Below are 17,622 nucleotides of genomic sequence, written 5' to 3' on the forward strand. Positions count from 1 at the left end.
TCTCATAATATTGTAGAACATTCCTCCGCCTGCTATAACGTAATATTATTTTCCGTGGATTTCTCATACCGTGAATATTTTAATGTTATAATTTGCGTTAAAAGCTATCTCCGTGCACCTTCCACAATTCGTCAACTCAGCCCGGCCGGGCAGCCCCCAACAATTAAACTGGTAGGCTACTCAGGCTACTCGAAATCCATTTGAAGATTCAAATCCACGTCCTTCTGGCTGAAGCGATCGCCTTCCTACCAGCTCGGCTAGGCGGCTTCTATAATTTATCTTCGGTGCGGGGTATCGTTCCAAATTTAAAATTAATTACCTTTCGTTAATATGACATTAAGTGTGAACATTTTCTGAGCATGGGCGTATTTCTTTTGAAAATATGGTTCCTATAATGTCAATCGCTGTACTGATCGTGAGTTGCTAAGACAGTAGAAACGCTGGCCTCGTGATTGTAAGCCCAAGTTGGCAGATTTGATCTCGACTCGCTCGGATGGTCTTTGAAGATTCCCAAAATCCTCTAGCCTGGTGTAGGTACATACACCAGTAAAGAAATGAACTCCTGCGGGAAAAATTTCCGGCACCTCAGCATCTCCAAAAATCGTAAAGGTAGTTAACGGCACGTAAAATTATTATTATTATTATTATTATTATTATTATTATTATTATTATTATTATTATGACCGAGCTCGATAGCTGCAGTCGCTTAACTGCGCCCAGTATCCAGTATTCGGGTGGTAGTAGGTCCGAACCCCACTTTCGGCAGCCCTGAAAATGGTTTTCCGTGGTTTCCCATTTTCACACCAGGCAAATGCTGGGGCTGTACCTTAACCCTTTCCCGCCCGCATTTTCACTCCGCTTATCCCCAGGTTTCAACCTATTATTTAGCAAAAACTGAAACAGACCGTATTGTTTCACAAAAAGTCAAATACAGTAAAAACTATTGATCACAATGAATTCAAATTTTCAATAACATCAGAAAATATACCATCACATCCATTTCTCTGTTTATTGAGTCATAATGTGTTTTTCACCCCCCCCCCCTCCTCGTGATACTCGACACAGAGACAGTCTGCATTTGTCACATTCCCATGTTGTCTGAATCCCTCAAAACCAATAATCACGTGATTTTGGAAGTAGAATGATGCCCATGTATATAGGATGTTATTTCACCTGGGCAACGGTCTTCCCAATCTGTTTTTATCTTACCGGAATGCGACTGTTTGAAGGCTGCAATGTTATATGCGCAATAGGCCATGTCACTGAATAATTTTTCTCCTCCTAACATACGTAAAAAGCAATCTCTTTCCCTTAATACTCTTTCCGAATTATGCGCAGGTTCAACATCATCAATTTAATGATTCGGAGTAACGAAACGTAATATTTGTGTTACCTGAATTGCCGTGGCATCGCCATCAGGTCCGATTTATCGATATTCGTTTTCATTCATATCACTGTTATCACTAAAATTATCTTCGTTGATACATTATTCACTCATTAAAAATTCACCTGCACCCCTACTCAACGATTCTGTGTCTCTTTATTCGCCCAAATTCATATCAGTTTCAATATACGCGATATTCAATCCCGCCATGTTTACGAACGAAACAGCTGACCCGCGCTCGCGGAAGTTCAAGACCGTTGCCTAGGCAACGTCAAGACAGATTATCTCTCTTCCTTTATTCCAAAAGGCCTGTAGATTGCATTGCGTGTTCATAAATGCCTTATAAACACTTCACGGATGAGAAAAATAAAAAAACTATCGCACAGATCGCAGACGAATGCAGATAATGCAGCCGGGCGCTTTCGGGCGCTAAGGGCCGGAAAGGGTTAATTAAGGCCACGGCCGCTTCCTTCCCACTCCCAGCCCTTTCCTGTCCCATAGTCGCCATAAGGCCTATCTGTGTCGGTGCGACGTAAAGCAACTAGCAAAAAAAAAAAATTATTATGCTGTGAATCCTAAGGCTGTTAAAGAACGAAAGGACATTTTTATTGTTCTACTGTCTTATGGGTTTTCCAGTTGACGTAATAAATTTGCTCGTATAGCTAACATACCGTCAAGTAATGCAGAATGTAGGCCTTTATGATGAACCCGAGTGACTTAGGCCCATAATCAATCATGATTTGATCGGTAAAATAATATGGTACATTTATTGAAATACAGAAGGGACGTTGAAAATATTTCGTTTAGGTAATGTCGAAATCAGAGCGAAGGAAGGACGACAGACTGGAGCCTGACGGATTAGCTCAACACGACAACTTTTAGCTACTTCACAGCAGGGAATATCATTAGTTGGCGTACAAGGAAAGACAGAGTCCACAAATAAGTCTTGGTCAGAAAGAGGAAGGGGGAGAGTCATACAAAGGAAACTCACAACATGAGTAATACCTTGGGATATTTTTGGTAGGACGGAAATTCCATGACCTCATGGAAAATTACAGCGGCTGAGTGTACGTTCGCTAGCCTAAGTTCGAGCAGGTGGAGATTTAAATCACGTGACCGCTTGCCGGCCAATAGTAAAAATTTGATGGGAGACTCAGTGATACCATCTTAAGGGATGATGGATGAGATATTTTCGTAACTACTAAAGTAATCAGTAATAAATTATTATGAGTACGCGGATGGATGTAATGAATTTATTAGATATCACGCATGGAAAAATAATCAATACTTATTGGCAAATTAAATAAATTGAAGGCCGGATTTCTTGGAAACCAGACAGCTTGAATCTCATTGGCTGAAAGAAGACCACGTTGTCAGGGACGCTTACGGAGGCGCGAAATGTGAGGAGCTAAATCCATCCATATCTCCTAAATCTGTGATAACCAGGAGTTCATATTTTATCCAGCAGATATGCAAGCGGAGTGGATTAATTTGATGTAAATTTTAACTTCCAATTCGGAGCGCAAGTACCGATATTAAAAATCCACCCCCTCCCTCAGGGGTATGACGTCAACGAATCCGCGGGAAAAAGGCTTCATCCATATATACGGGGCAAGGGATCCTCGCCAGCACACTTGTCTTGAATCGTTGGAGCTGAATTGACGGTCGCCAGCATACTTGAATTGAATATCGGGAGCTGAACTGTTGGTCGCCGCTAACTTAGAATTCTACGGACGTACAGTCATTTAAGGGCGCGAGCATCCGCCAGTGTTTGTAAAATGTGATCGCGCTCAAGCAACATGTTAAATCTGGAAATAGTTAACGTAGGACAGTGTTTATTATTTATGAATATCAGTGATGTAAAGTAATTACCCTGCAAGAGAGTAGTATAAAGTATATCACCATAAGTACGTACATAATAGACTGTGTGACGAACAGTACTTTAAGGAAGTAGTAGCCTGTACTTAGCTATACCGAACCGATGTCATGAACACGTCAAGAATGCCGTATAAATCGGGCGTATCGCGACGGGCGTAATAGTTGACACCTCGTCGTACGTGTCCAGGTCCATTGTGCGGTAGTTGGACGAAGATTAAATAGTGTAAATATATTAAATTCTTGGGTCTAGGATAGAAATTTGTTGTGTCCAAGTTAAAGTATACAGTGTCAACGTTGTAAATGGTGAAGGTTTGTGGTAATCAAGATAGGAGTGTAAAATGATAATGTGCCAGGAAATCTTTTGTGAAACTACGCCATCAAGAATGGAGGAGTAAAACGCAGAGAGGGGCCGGATGGAGCCTCTCGTCTGCAAAGCTGTAATGGAATACCGATAACTAAGATGAGTACTAAACTGTAAATAATATTTGGGAAATGTTATCGTGATGGGAAAAATGGGAATAATTCGATTATACTTGGTTACCTTCTGTAACAAGATGGGTCGCTTAACGACCCCATCCTAAATTTGTAGCACGGACAGTAGTAAATCATAATAATGTAAATAATCGGGTCTTTTATGTATTCAGTTTGTTGGAGATGTAAATTTGTATATATAGTGTAGTACGTTAAGTCATGCATGCATTCATATTTTCTTTGTAGTCAATAATTTTCTTTACGTTTGATTTTGGTTATGCTAGTTAAATAAGACCCGATATGTGCTTTTATGTTTTGTCAATTTTAACGAGCCATTTAGTGACATGGAAGGAAAATCCAGCTTCGCCATACCAAGTGTGTTTTGTTGTAATTAATATGGTCATATTTTCAAAGTGAAGTTGTTAAATTTGTGAGATGCGATTAATATAATAATTTCCAAGTAAATCATATCTGGAGTGTTTAGTGCCAGAATAAATCGAGTTTGTAAAAGGGGTTATGCGTTAAACATATTACGAGTGGACTACCGTATTACAGGCGAAATTATTATTTTTTTTAAATAATAATAATAATAATAATAATAAATAAATAATATAACTATTTTTTTAAAGAAGATATTTTTTTTAAATATGATTTGGAGATAATAATAATTCATGTGATCAAGTGTTGAGTTCATTGGGAATCATTTAATGACGGGAGGTCGTTTTAATTCAGAATTAAAGTGCGTGATAATTTAATTTGATCGATTAAAAATATTGAAATGTAAATCGGTGCTAATAATCCGTACATGTTAAATGAACGTGTGGTTTAAATTACGGTCCAATTTTTTTAACGTATAAATGTCGCGTTTTGAAGTTGCGATTCATTAGCCGGAAAAAGTAGGGCTAATATTACGAGACCATGATTGTCAAAATTTGGTAAATATAATTTCAAGATGTTACGATTATTTGTGGAGAATGAACTAAAGCGTAGATCAAAATGAGATAGAAAATGTGAAAGAATCTGCAGTCAGATAATAAAAGGTCGTACGATGTCAGAAATGAATAAATAAGTCAGTTGATAATTCTGTGAGAAATAAATGAATCGAGGAATATTGAGATAGAGAGGAAAATAAATTCCGTACGAGAGACACTTAGGATATTGAAATGAGTGTAAAATGTACGGGCAGTGTCACAGAGAAATACTGAGTTACATAGCGGGTAGAATTCGAACCCGTGACAGCATGTACGAAATAAATAGACTACACAGCTATTCGTTGAGATACAACGGATCTAAGGATAATGAGAGTTCAGATTCCACATAAATGGTCGTATATTGTATTCATTGTAATGACGAGCGAGGACAATCATGATGTCGTGATAATAATAATAATAAATATTGCAGATAAAGGATTGGACCGCCTTAATTAAATGAGCGTTGATAAAGATGTTAAACGGGAATCTAAATGATAATATGCAACCGATAATAATAATAATAATGTAAGGACGATGTTAAATCATCGCGATCAGATTAATAATAATTGTCATAATAATAACTGTAATGATGTCGTTGGTTGATCAGTGAAACATTTGTAATTGCGACCGATATCTGTATATATTTGGCGGAAGTGACCGGTCCATTAATAATAATAACCTCTTAAGTGACGTGAATAATAATAATAATATCTTGAGTCACCTATTCATTAATAATAATAATAACCACGAGAGGGATATAATAATAATAACAGTAATAACCATTTGTGTTTGCATCCCGCATAATAATGATGATATTAATCAAACGTGACAGTGCCAGGAACCGTTGTATAATAATAATAATAATAATAATAATAATAATAATAATAATAATAATAATAATAATTTTAATAATAATAATTTCGTGGATTAAATTATTTGGTAACAACATCCCTCTATTCGTATGTTTGAATAATGAGAGTGATAATATTAGAGTCATTTGGTACCTCTTTATTGTACGGTTTCTGTATGGGACGATGTTACAGTCATACTTGGCGTGTTTGTTTACTTCGCTCGCGATGCGAAGGGGGCCATTGGCACGGTATTTTCCCACAGCTTCTCGTTATCTCATCTGTGGCAGTGGTCTACTGAGGCTAACTGGTGACAATTCAGATCACATGTAAATAAAATGTAAATGCTAATTCATTGGTATGGCATCAGCTGGATATCGCAAGATAGGAACTGTCCGTGGAATCCAGTTTTCGCAATTCACGAGAAACATTACCCAGTCCGAGTACCGGTCTCGGAAAAATGTATATAGCCGGAGTACATCATCTTAGTTAAATCGGGAAGCCGACCGTAACATGGGTTATGCTCGGGCTCCCGATAGAAGGAAGCTATATCCTTGAGTAACGGTTCGATTCAAATGGAATCGATCCGTAAATTATACCTCCAAAATGTCATTTTATTTCAGAAGCAAAACAGCAAGATATTGATACCACTTGCGGTATGGCAAGTGATTTATATATGTAACATGTGTGGAAGTTCAAATATTGTTGCCAAGTGTATCAAAGTTTCATACGTCAAATGGCGTAATAAACCGCTCCTTCTGGCAAATTATTTCAAAGGAAACCACTCTCATAATCTTTTTATTGTAGTTAGATGATGCCCTTTTTAAAGTAACAGTCACTTCCTAGTCCTATCATGGAGTCCTTAAATTCAAGTTACAATCGAGCCTTCCCCCTTTTAATTTTAAGTTGCTCCGTTCATCCCCGTGTTCTATTATGCCGTTATATTTATATTTGATGATTTAAATAATGAACCGACACCCCTGAGATAAATGCTAGTCTGGGACTCGGGAGGTGGACGGGTGCAATATCACATTTGTTGCGTATTTTATATCGATCCTATCAAACCTAGGTAAATGCATCATGCTCCGTGGAACGGGTCTTTAGGAAACAATGTGCAGAAAATTGTAGCCATCCAGGTTCTATGTCGACATACATGTCCATTGGTTATACAGAATTTATTTCAGTGTACTTATGATCTGGTATTTCTACATACAGGTAGCTGATTCATGCCAGTATCTGTCGCAATATCAGTAAAATGAGTCGTCTCGCAAGGTGTGGGTGATGAATCAGTATTTATTACAGAGCAAGTCGGTCTATGGGCAGACAACGTTCCTGTGAAGTGACCTCAGTCAGAAGAACAATGAGCATTGTGCAGTGGATGTCCTTGAGGAAGGTCTAGAAGACCTGTAGATTACAATAAACTCTTATCCGCGCAGAAATGCAAAGCATATCGCGGCAGGCGGAAGGCAGCCTTTGGATGACTCAATTGTTATGATTCCTACAACGGGTGCAATAGCTACTGTAACATGCTCAAGTGGAATGAACTTGAGAAATATAGATATCCGAATTAAAAATTACTGAGGGGCACTGTGACTGGAATTTCAACTAAGTTTAGTTTTATTTATCTTGTTATTTGGGGCTTTCCTTCGTATTCAAGATACAATCTAAATTAGAAATTTGTTTTTTTTGCTAGGGGCTTTGCGTCGCACCGACACAGATAGTCTTATGGCGACGATGGGATGGGAAAGGTCTAGGAGTTGGAAGGAAGCGGCCGACAGCCTGGTGTGAAAATGGGAAACCACGGAAAACCATCTTCAGGGCCGCCGATAGTGGGATTCGAACCTACTATCTCCCGGATGCAAGCTCACAGCCACGCGCCTCTACGCGCACGGCTAACTCGCCCGGTAGAAAATAAATAATCTAAACAAGAGTTATCGAAATACTCGAAGAGTAGGTACATATTTCCAGACATACCATCGCTAGCAGACTGTCTAGCCGAGGCGGTAAGTGATTGTTTGGTTGACTCGGAAAGACATGGGTTCGTTTCCCCATCAAAAATTAGAAAGAAATAGAAACAAGACTCCCGCTTCAGACCTTATCGTCCAGGGATTAATTCAGCCAACAATAGAAATGAGTAACATGCTGATTCATGGAGCAAAGACGACAAAGACGCCAGGCGTAAGGCTAACCACTCTATTCCATGTACAAGAAACATTCGCAAAATTGTCTTCTTTTTCTTCTTCTTCTTCTTCTTCTTCTCTTCCATCACTTGGTGGAGTCGTGAGAGTAAACTGTGCCACTTATTTCTATTGCGTGTTTCCATTGATGATTGGTCGTGTGAAGTGTTGTGTAATGAAAGAGACACGAATACCCAATCCTCAAATAAGAGGAAACCCAGTGTACAGAAGGCCGTGACGCTTACCATTCAAACAAAGAGCCGGACATGGAACGTTCGCGAAGTACCTGATATATTGGTGAGACACGGCTAAATCCGTAATATCAAGGCAAAACTGTAAGTATAGCGTATTTTGAGGATGAATGTCAAAATAATAAAAACGCCAGAACAACTGTTTATTTCGCTATGTTTATTTAATACTTCAAAAAATATTCTGGTTTACTTCATCAATTATTTCACTTAATTGTAATTATAATAAACCCCATGGCACTACAGCCATTGAAGGGCCATGGCCTACCAAGCAACCGCCGCTCAGCCCGAAGGCCTGCAGATTACGAGGTGTCGTGTGGTCAGCACGACGATTCCTCTCGGCCGTTATTCTTGGCTTTCTAGACCGGGGCCGCTATCTCACCGTCAGATAGCTCCTCAATTCTAATCACGTAGGCTGAGTGGATCTCGAACCAGCCCTCAGGTCCAGGTAAAAATATCTGACCTGACCGGGAATCGAACCGGGGGGGCCTACGGGTAGGAGGTAGGCACGCTACCCCTATGTAATTCTTATACTTTAGTTAAATCCGTAGCAGTCCGGGTAATTCTGCGACATGTTGCGGCTAATTCCATAGTAGCCCATGGATTCATTGCAAAAAAAAAAAAAAACTGCAAATAATACTGCTTGAAAGTAGTAAGAGGTATTGCAGAAGCACTCATGCTAAGGAAGTTGTTTGTCCGACTCATTCGCTGAATGGTCAGCGTACTGGCCTTCGGTTCAAAGGGTCCTGGATTCGATTCCCGGCCGGGTTGAGGATTTTAATCGCTTCTGATTAATTCTTCTGGCTTGGGGACTGGGTGTATGTGCTCGTCCCAACACTTTCCTCTTCATATTCAGACAACACACTACACTACGAACCACCACAGAAACACGCAATAGTGATTATATCCCTCCAGATAATGTTGGCGTCAGGAAGGGCATCCAACCGTAAAACAGGGCCAAATCGACACGTGCGACGCAGTTCGCACCTGCGACCCCACAGGTGTGGGAAAAGACGGTAGGAAAGGCAGAAGAAGAAGACTCGTGTTAAGGAAGCAAGCACAATAAACAGGGCAAGTACAGCAGTTTCTCGATGCTGCCACCAAAGGGATGCACTGCAAGATACACAAGAATTTAGAGGACGTAATAAGCCGAACAGACCACCTCACGCTTGGAGGTTATATTCTATTTACTGTGAACCTCCCCTGAATAAGACGAAACGTTCATCAGTCTTCTTCTTTTTCTACCGCTTTTCCCCTGTGGGGTTGCGGGTGCGAACTCTGTCGCACATGTGGAATTGGAGAAAAGCAGTAATTGCACCTATCTGTAAGCAAGGGAAGAGGAAGGACTGCAACAACTATCGAGGTATCTCATTGATTAGTATACCAGGCAAAGTATTCACTGGCATCTTGGAAGGGAGGGTACGATCGGTGGCTGAGAGGAAGTTGGATGAAAACCAGTGTGGTTTCAGCCCACAGAGAGGCTGTCAGGGTCAGATTTTCAGCATGCGCCATGTAATTGCAAAATGCTACGAGAGGAATAGACAGCTGTGTTTATGTTTCATAGATCTAGAGAATGCATGACAGGGTACCGAGGGAAAAGATGTTCGCCATACTGGGGGACTATGGAATTAAAGGTAGATTATTACAATCAATCAACGGCATTTATGTTGACAATTGGGCTTCAGTGGGAATTGATGGTAGAATTAGTTCTTGGTTAAGAAATTCAACAGAATTGAATGTCAGATTGGTGATTCAAAGCTGGAACAGGTAGATAACTTCAAGTATTTAGGTTGCGTGTTCTCCCAGGATGGTAATATAGTAAGTGAGATTGAATCAAGGTGTAGTAAAGCTAATGTATTGAGCTCGCAGTTCCGGTCAATAGTATTCTGTAAGAAGGAAGTCAGCTCCCGGACGAAACTATCTTTACATCGGTCTGTTTTCAGACGAACTTTGCTTTACGGGAAATAAAGCTGGGTGGACTCAGAATATCTTATTCATAAGTTAGAAGTTACATACATGAAGGTAGCGAGAATGATTGCTTGTATATGCGGGTGGGAACAATGACAGGAGGGTACTCGGAATGAGGAGATAAAGGCTAAGTTAGGAATGAACTCGATGGATGAAGCTGTAACGCATAAACCAGCTTCGCTGGTGAGGTCATGTGTGGCGAATGGAGGATGATATGTTACCTAGGAGAATAATGGACTCTGTTATAGAGGGTAAGAGTAGTAGGACCGAGCTCGATAGCTGCAGTCGCTTAAGTGCGGCCAGTATCCAGTAATCGGGAGATCGTGGGTTCGAGCCCCACTGTCGGCAGCCCTGAAGAGGGTTTTCCGTGGTTTCCCAGTTTCACGTTAGGCAAATGATGCCGGGGCTGTACCTTAATTAAGGCCACGGCCGCATCCTTCCACTTCCTAGCCATTTCCCATCCCATCGTCGCCATAAGACCTATCTGTGTCGGTGCGACGTAAAGCAAAAAAAAAAAAAAAAGTAGTAGAGGGAGACCAAGATTATGATCGTTAGAGTCAGTTTCTAAAGATTTAAGGATAAGAAGTATGGAACTAAATGAGGCCACAGCACCGGTTGCAAATAGAGGATTGTGGCGACGTTTAGTAATTTCACATAGGCTTGCAGACTGAACGCTGAAAGGCATTCCGATCTATATTGATAATGGCATGTATGTAATGTATATTTTTAAATCTCAGGAAATTAATTGTTCTGTTGTTAACATGTTCATGGTCGTTTTATATCGACTAAATTTTGAGCTGAAGTTGTCCTGTTGGCAACAAACTCGAAGTCGTTTTTTTATATCGACGATGAAGTCTTGCACTGCAGCCATGTTATGAGAGGCGTGTGTCAGAAATAATAATTGTTAATGGAATGCCTTTACAATATTTAGCTGCAAGTTAAGGTTTTAATTTGATGATGATGATGATGCTTGTTGTTTAAAGGGGCCTATCATCTAAGGTCATCGGCCCCAAGGTTTTAATTTAACGCTAGTTATAGCGGTTACAGTGTGAAAAAAGAAATCGCATTTCAGCCAAATAAATATCCTGAAGCATTAGTAAGACTGATTCCCCACGCCCACTACTTGAAAAAATTATCTACGCCACTGCTACAACGAATACCTAACATCAAGGGAAGGCGATACAAATGTTACGATAAGGCAAATGCTTCAATAATTTTGGTGATTATGTCTAAAAATGTCCGACTCGTTGGCTGAATGGTCAGTGTACTGGCCTTCGGTTCAGAGGGTCCCGGGTTCGATTCCCGGCCGGGTCGGGGATTTTAACCTTCATTGGTTGATTTCAATGGCCCGAGGACTGGGTGTTTGTGCTGTCCCAGGGTCTGTTACATGGGCTGCACTCGGCTAGAAATAGCCACACGAAATTTATTATTATTATTATGTCTCAAAATAAAGGAGTGATGCAGAAGTAACCTGCAACTACTAAATGTTAGCGGAAACTTGCTTTTTGAATTCATCTCGTGGTAGTTGATTCATCTGTGTGGTTGGGAGAGACGCAATGGCAATAGGATCTGACCCACCGTCCAAACATGTATATTATGTATATGATCTGGAGAAGTGATCAAGAATAGCCATATACAGTGGCGGAATAACTGAATCAATTCTTTTAAAGGGTCATAAATCGTCTTTTCGGCGAATTTCGGTTTTGTTCTCATTTCATTCGGACTATCAATTGGTTACAAACGGGTTTTTAATCATACTTTTGGTCGAGCGTGTAATGAATGTTGACATTTTCGTTTGATTTTGAACGGGCTTAGCTCACTGATATTTGTGTACATTTGTATACATAGGTAATTCAAGTAACGCCTAGCTGCTATACAACTGTATTATTGATTCACAGAATTACTGTTTTGCCTAAAGACTGAAACCTTTGTTGTATGCTGATTATTATTGTGGTTGTTATTAGGTAAATTTTACCGACTGAGTGGCTCAGACGGTTGAGACCCTGGCCTCCAACTTGGCAGGTTCGTTCCTGGCTCAGTCCGGTGGTATTTGAGGGTGCTCAAATACTTCAGCCTCGTGTAGGTAGATTTACTGACACGTAAGAGGACTCCTGCTGAACATAATTCCGGCAACTTGGCGTCTCCGAAAACCATCAAAAAATTTAGGGGACGTATAAAATAACATTATATAGGGAAATTTATGTGAAATAAAATACAGGTAGAATATTTTTAACTATGTGAAAGTTATGTTCTTTAAATTTAATAAAACTTGTTATCTCCTTAAACCTGGAAGAACTGAGCGAGCTGGCTGTGCTGTCAGGGTCGTATAGCCTGAGATTTAATTCGGGGAGATGGTGGGTTCGAACTACACTGTCGGCAGCCCTGAACACGGTTTGCTGTGGTTTCTCAATTTCACACCAGGCAATTGCTGGGGCCGTATCTTAATTTAAGCCACGGTCGCTTCCTTCCCACTCCTAGACCTTCCCTCTCCTATCGTCGCCATAAAACATATCTGACCGGGCGAGTTGGCCGTGCGGTTAGGGGCGCGCAACTGTGAGCTTGCATTCGGGAGATAATGGGTTCGAACTCCACTGTCGACAGCCCTGAAGATGGTTTTCGGTGGTTTCCCATTTCCACACCAGGCGAATGCTGGGGCTGTACCTTAATTAAGACCACGGCCGATTCCTTCCCACTTATAGGCCTACCTGTGTCGGTGCGACGTAAAGCAAATAGCAAAAAACAAAAAAGTTATCAGCAAAATTATCCGCACTACGATAGAGTTTGCATCCGCCAAGACACTACCTTCGCGGATGTCCGTGCGGGGCTCTGTTGATGGGCTAGCCCAGTAATGTAGAAGCAGTTCAGTTTCTGGCTTGTCCACGGATTTTATTCTTCCTACAATTTGCTTTACGTCGCACCGACTCAGATAGGTCTTATGGCGACGATAGGACAGGAAAGGGCTAGGACTGGGAAGGAAGTGACCGTGGCGTTAATTAACGTACAGCCCCAGGATTTGCATTGAGTGAAAATGGGAAAACACGGAAAACCATCTTCAGGGCTGCCGACAGTGGGGTTGGAACCCGCTATCTCCCGAATACTGGATACTGGCCGCACTTAAGCGACTGCAACTATTGAGTTCGGTATTTTATTCTTCATGTGAAGCATTCAACGGGGTCCACGGAGCCGCGAGAGATCAGCTGAAAAGCTTTTGATATCAGTAACAGCGAACTAGATCTCGAAAACCATATAATACTGATGGAGAAGTGGTCATGCGGAGCAATCTAACCTCTGTAGATGGACAGCAGTCGTCTTGGCAGGACAAGTGCCCTTCACACACCATATGGATTTCACAAATTTTATAAATATTAGTATACTCTTGTCCATAAAAACCAGAACACCTTGAAAGACGAGAGAGAGGAAGTTAATATTTACAGGACGTGTGCATTAGTTTGTTCTGAAGAAATGATTAGCATTTGAACCATGTCGGCCTACAGGTACTAGGTCCACATCGATATCTCGGCGCAGCACCGCCGACTGGTAAAATGTGCCTGCGGCTCCCGTTGTAGCTATAAACCGAAGGTAATGGATCAGTGTGACTTGAGCAGACGTGCAGGATGCCTCGCAGACGTTTGCGAGAACCTTACCGTCCAATGAGTGAATTTGAAGGAGAGCGCATTAATGGCAGGAGAGAATGTGATGCACCCATCTCGGAAATTGTTGCTCGTGTGGGACGAAGTGTGTCAGCAGTGCAACGGGTGTGTACAGAATGGTTCACAAAAGGCCGTAGAACACGACGAGATGGGTCTGGTCTCACCACTCAGATTACCCCCGAAAAGATCGAGACCTCATCCGAAAGGCATTGCAGGGCAGATTTGCGTCCTCCTCAATTCTGGCGCAGAGTGGAACAGTGCAACACATCGCTCACTATCAGCAGTGATACTCCGTCACCGTTTATTACGGCCCGGGTTACCGGCGCGTCGTCCTCTTCTCCGCCCACCTTGGACTAATGTGCATAAACATGCTAGACTGCAATATTGTATGGAACAACGTCACTGGGGACAGGAATGGGAGCAGATATTGTTTAGGGACGAATCCAGGTTCTGTTTGTTTGAAAATGATGGCCGCATTTTGGTTCGCCACAGACAGGGAGAGAGGCATCACATTGACTGCATTCACACAAGACATACAGCGCCAGCTTAAGGCCTTATGTTGTGCAGCACTATTGGGTACAACCACAAATCACAGTTGTTGCGTGTCCAGGGCACTGTGACCAGTTTGACCTACGTGAATGACATCCTGCGACCCGTAGCCATACCCTTTCTGCACGACACCCCAGACGCTGTACTTCAGCAGGACAATGCGCGACAACATGTTGCTGCACGAGCACGTGCCTTCTTGTTGTCAGAGGATGTCAGACTGTTGCCCTGGCCCGCCCGATCACCGGACTTGTCGTCAATCGAAAATGTGTGGGATATGGGAAAACGACGTGTGTGGCGCTCTGACCCAATGCCAACCACCATTGATGAACTGTGGAACCAGGTGAATGCAGCATGGGTGGCAATACCCCACAACGCCATTCACGCTTTATACTCGTCGATGCCATCACGCATGGAACAAGTTATCAGTGTCCATGGAGGACCCAGTGCCTACTAGACAACAGGACACATGCTGAATCTAGGTGACTGAAAAGCTAATCGTTTCTGCAGAAGATACTAATGAACATGTCCTGTGCATATGAACTTCGTATCTCTAGTCCTTCAAGGTGTTCTATTTTTTATGAAGATTAGTGTATTTAATATATGGACAACTTGGCTTTATATTAATCAGGTCCTCTGAGTTTTAAACATTTTGAACAATCGTAATTGAAACAAGGAAAGCGCTTGAAGGTTTTTAAAGCAAAACAGTCTTAGTTTTTTTTTTTTTTTTTTTTTGTGAAAATGAGATTTACGTGCCATCTTGTGAAAGGCAGCAGCTGCTACAATCTGAACGTATTGCTAAAGCCAAAAACAGTCTAGTCAGGCATGGATGGCATTTGAAAAAACACAAGTTCTGCAAGAACAAACCTTATTATTTCAACTTTATTGCAAAAAAAAAAAAACATTTTTATTTGACAAGGGTTCTACCTGAATGAAAATATAAGGCAGTTATGTTTAGTGCAAAACCGAGCTCGATATCTGCAGTCGCTTAAGTGCGGCCAGTATACAGTATTAGAGAGATAGTGCGTTCGAATCCCGCTGTTGGCAGCCCTGAAGATGGTTTTCCGTGGTTTTTCCATTTTCACACCAGGCAAATGCTGGGGCTGTACCTTAATTAAGGCCACGGCCGCTTCCTTCCCAGTCCTAGCCCTTTCCTGTCCCATCGTCGCCGTAAGACCGATCTGTGTCGGTGCGAGGTAAAGCCAATAGCAAAAAGAAAGTTTAGTTCAAAAATCAAAGACGCTATGTAAAACCAAGGAGTATAGAAAACAATACTAAATTCCTTGCTTTACAAGGCATAAAACATCTTGGAAGAGCAATGGGACATAAGCATGATTTCTTGGAGCACCATTAGGAAAGATTTTTAACAGAAAAAGCGTAAGAAGTCGGAAAGAAAGGAAAGTTGAGGGAAAGAAACGCATTAATCTAGTAAAGTGAATAGGCGATTATTTCGGGCAGGCATTCGTAATTGTACTAACCTCAAACGGTTTTAATACGAAATGTCACTTGGAACACGGAACACGGTTTTATTACTTTTTTAAATTGTAGGTGTTTCACCATTTTTATAAATATTAGCATTTAGGAAACTGGCCGTCCGCATGATTAATTGCTTTGCGTTTGAAACCTTTTGAACGAAAGCAAGGCAAACACTTAATTAGAATTAATATCAAACCTATAATGGAATACGTTCACTCTTTTCTTATACATCTAATATGTCCTTTTACCATCTACTTATAATATTTATAATCAGTCTAGTAACAGCATTTTATTACGAAGTAATAGGCCTACGACTATGAAGGGATTTACAGGATTAGGCCTTCGAATATCACATGGTGACAGGAAAGGCATCCGATCCAAAAGCTTTACCTAAGAGCGAAACCTGATACCGGCTCAGGTTAGTGGCATTTGAGAGTGTATAAATTCGGCAGTTCTGTATTTTTGGCATCAAGGCACGTCAATGAACAAGAGTCCATTCTCCGTTAAATAAATTATAATAAGAAGAAGACAGAAATCAGCGATTCCATGACGAAATTGCTCCATGCTACCAGTTAAAATCATTTAACGAACTATTCCTCTACTACAGCTGGGCTGAATGGCTCGGGCGGTTGAGGCGCTGGACTTCTGACTCCAACTTCGCAAGTTCTATCCTGCCTGATTCCGGTGGTATTTGAAAGTGCTCATATAATTCAGCCTCGTGTCGGTTGATTTACTGGCACGTAAAATAACTCCAGCGGGAATAAATTCCGGCACCTCAGGGTATTCCAAAACCTTAAAAGTAGTTAGCCAGACGTAAAGCCGATAACATAAAATATACATCTTCTACTAACATTGAAGTTAGTGAAGACGTTGCGATTCTCCAAGCGATAAATATTTTTCAGTCCATCCAAATAGCGATTTCCTGTCACCAATGAGCACTAATTGGGCCTGTTTCTGCCCCAAGTCTAAGTGAATTTCGGCCAATGCAAGTGGAATTTTAGAAATGAAATCTCCCCTACTTGCGGTTCGTGTTCTACACGAATAAAGAAGTCCCGTGGCTATGATCACGGTATCGTCACGGGCTTGTTTGCTAGCACGCGAGACCGGGGAATATCGTATACTTTATACCATAATTTTCACAAACAGATCACTCGTGGCATAAACAGTCTATTAAAGACTTCGGCTTGCCAAGATCACTGCTGCTCGTTCACATGGCCTGCAGTGGCACATGGGCAGCGTTAAGTCATACTCAATTGCGGTCCTTCGCTTTCATGACTGAATCTGCGGCTCTCATATCAGACAGCTCCTCAGATGGTTTCATGAGGCAAAGTGAGCTCCGTTACCGCTTACAATCCTTGAGAGGTCCGTAAATCAAACTCGTGGCCTTCGGGTAAGAGACATAACCCCACACCACAAGGCAGACCAATTCACCCAATTGCTGTCGGAAAACATTCCATAAGAAATCCGTCTGGATTATAAAATATTGATTACACCTGGAAGTATAAGTAACAATCAATAATTTTGGAGTTAGCTCCTCTATACACCCTATGCCACCCAGAAAAGAAAAGGATTGAAGGCCGTGATTCTTTTTTTGGCCAAGGAATAACATAAGAGAATGTTGGGTATTCGCAGATCTGTGAAGAATGAATGTAACGAAGCATATACAGCATGAATAGTTTGCAGCACGTAGCATCTCTCATAAATTGTAACTTCTGTTATTTCTCAGTGTGTTAAACGTTACTTAATCATCTATTTATTATTAAAGATCGATCAACCGTTATCATTTGCTACCTTGATTTAATTCTAAAAAGTAAATCAATTAAATTATCTGCCGCAGACAATTTATCAAGCATTTGTGTATTGAGTTTTCAGCCCGAAGGCTGGTTGGAATCTCAACAACTTCGCCTCCAGCCGAGGCATCATTGAAGAGGGGTACTTGGGGTGGCGATATTTTACCGTTGCTTTTCTTCCTGAGCTAGAAAGTGCTATAATGAATCAGTCCGCT

The sequence above is a fragment of the Anabrus simplex genome, chromosome 2 (assembly GCF_040414725.1).
Source record: "Anabrus simplex isolate iqAnaSimp1 chromosome 2, ASM4041472v1, whole genome shotgun sequence".
In the NCBI taxonomy this organism is placed as follows: domain Eukaryota; kingdom Metazoa; phylum Arthropoda; class Insecta; order Orthoptera; family Tettigoniidae; genus Anabrus; species Anabrus simplex.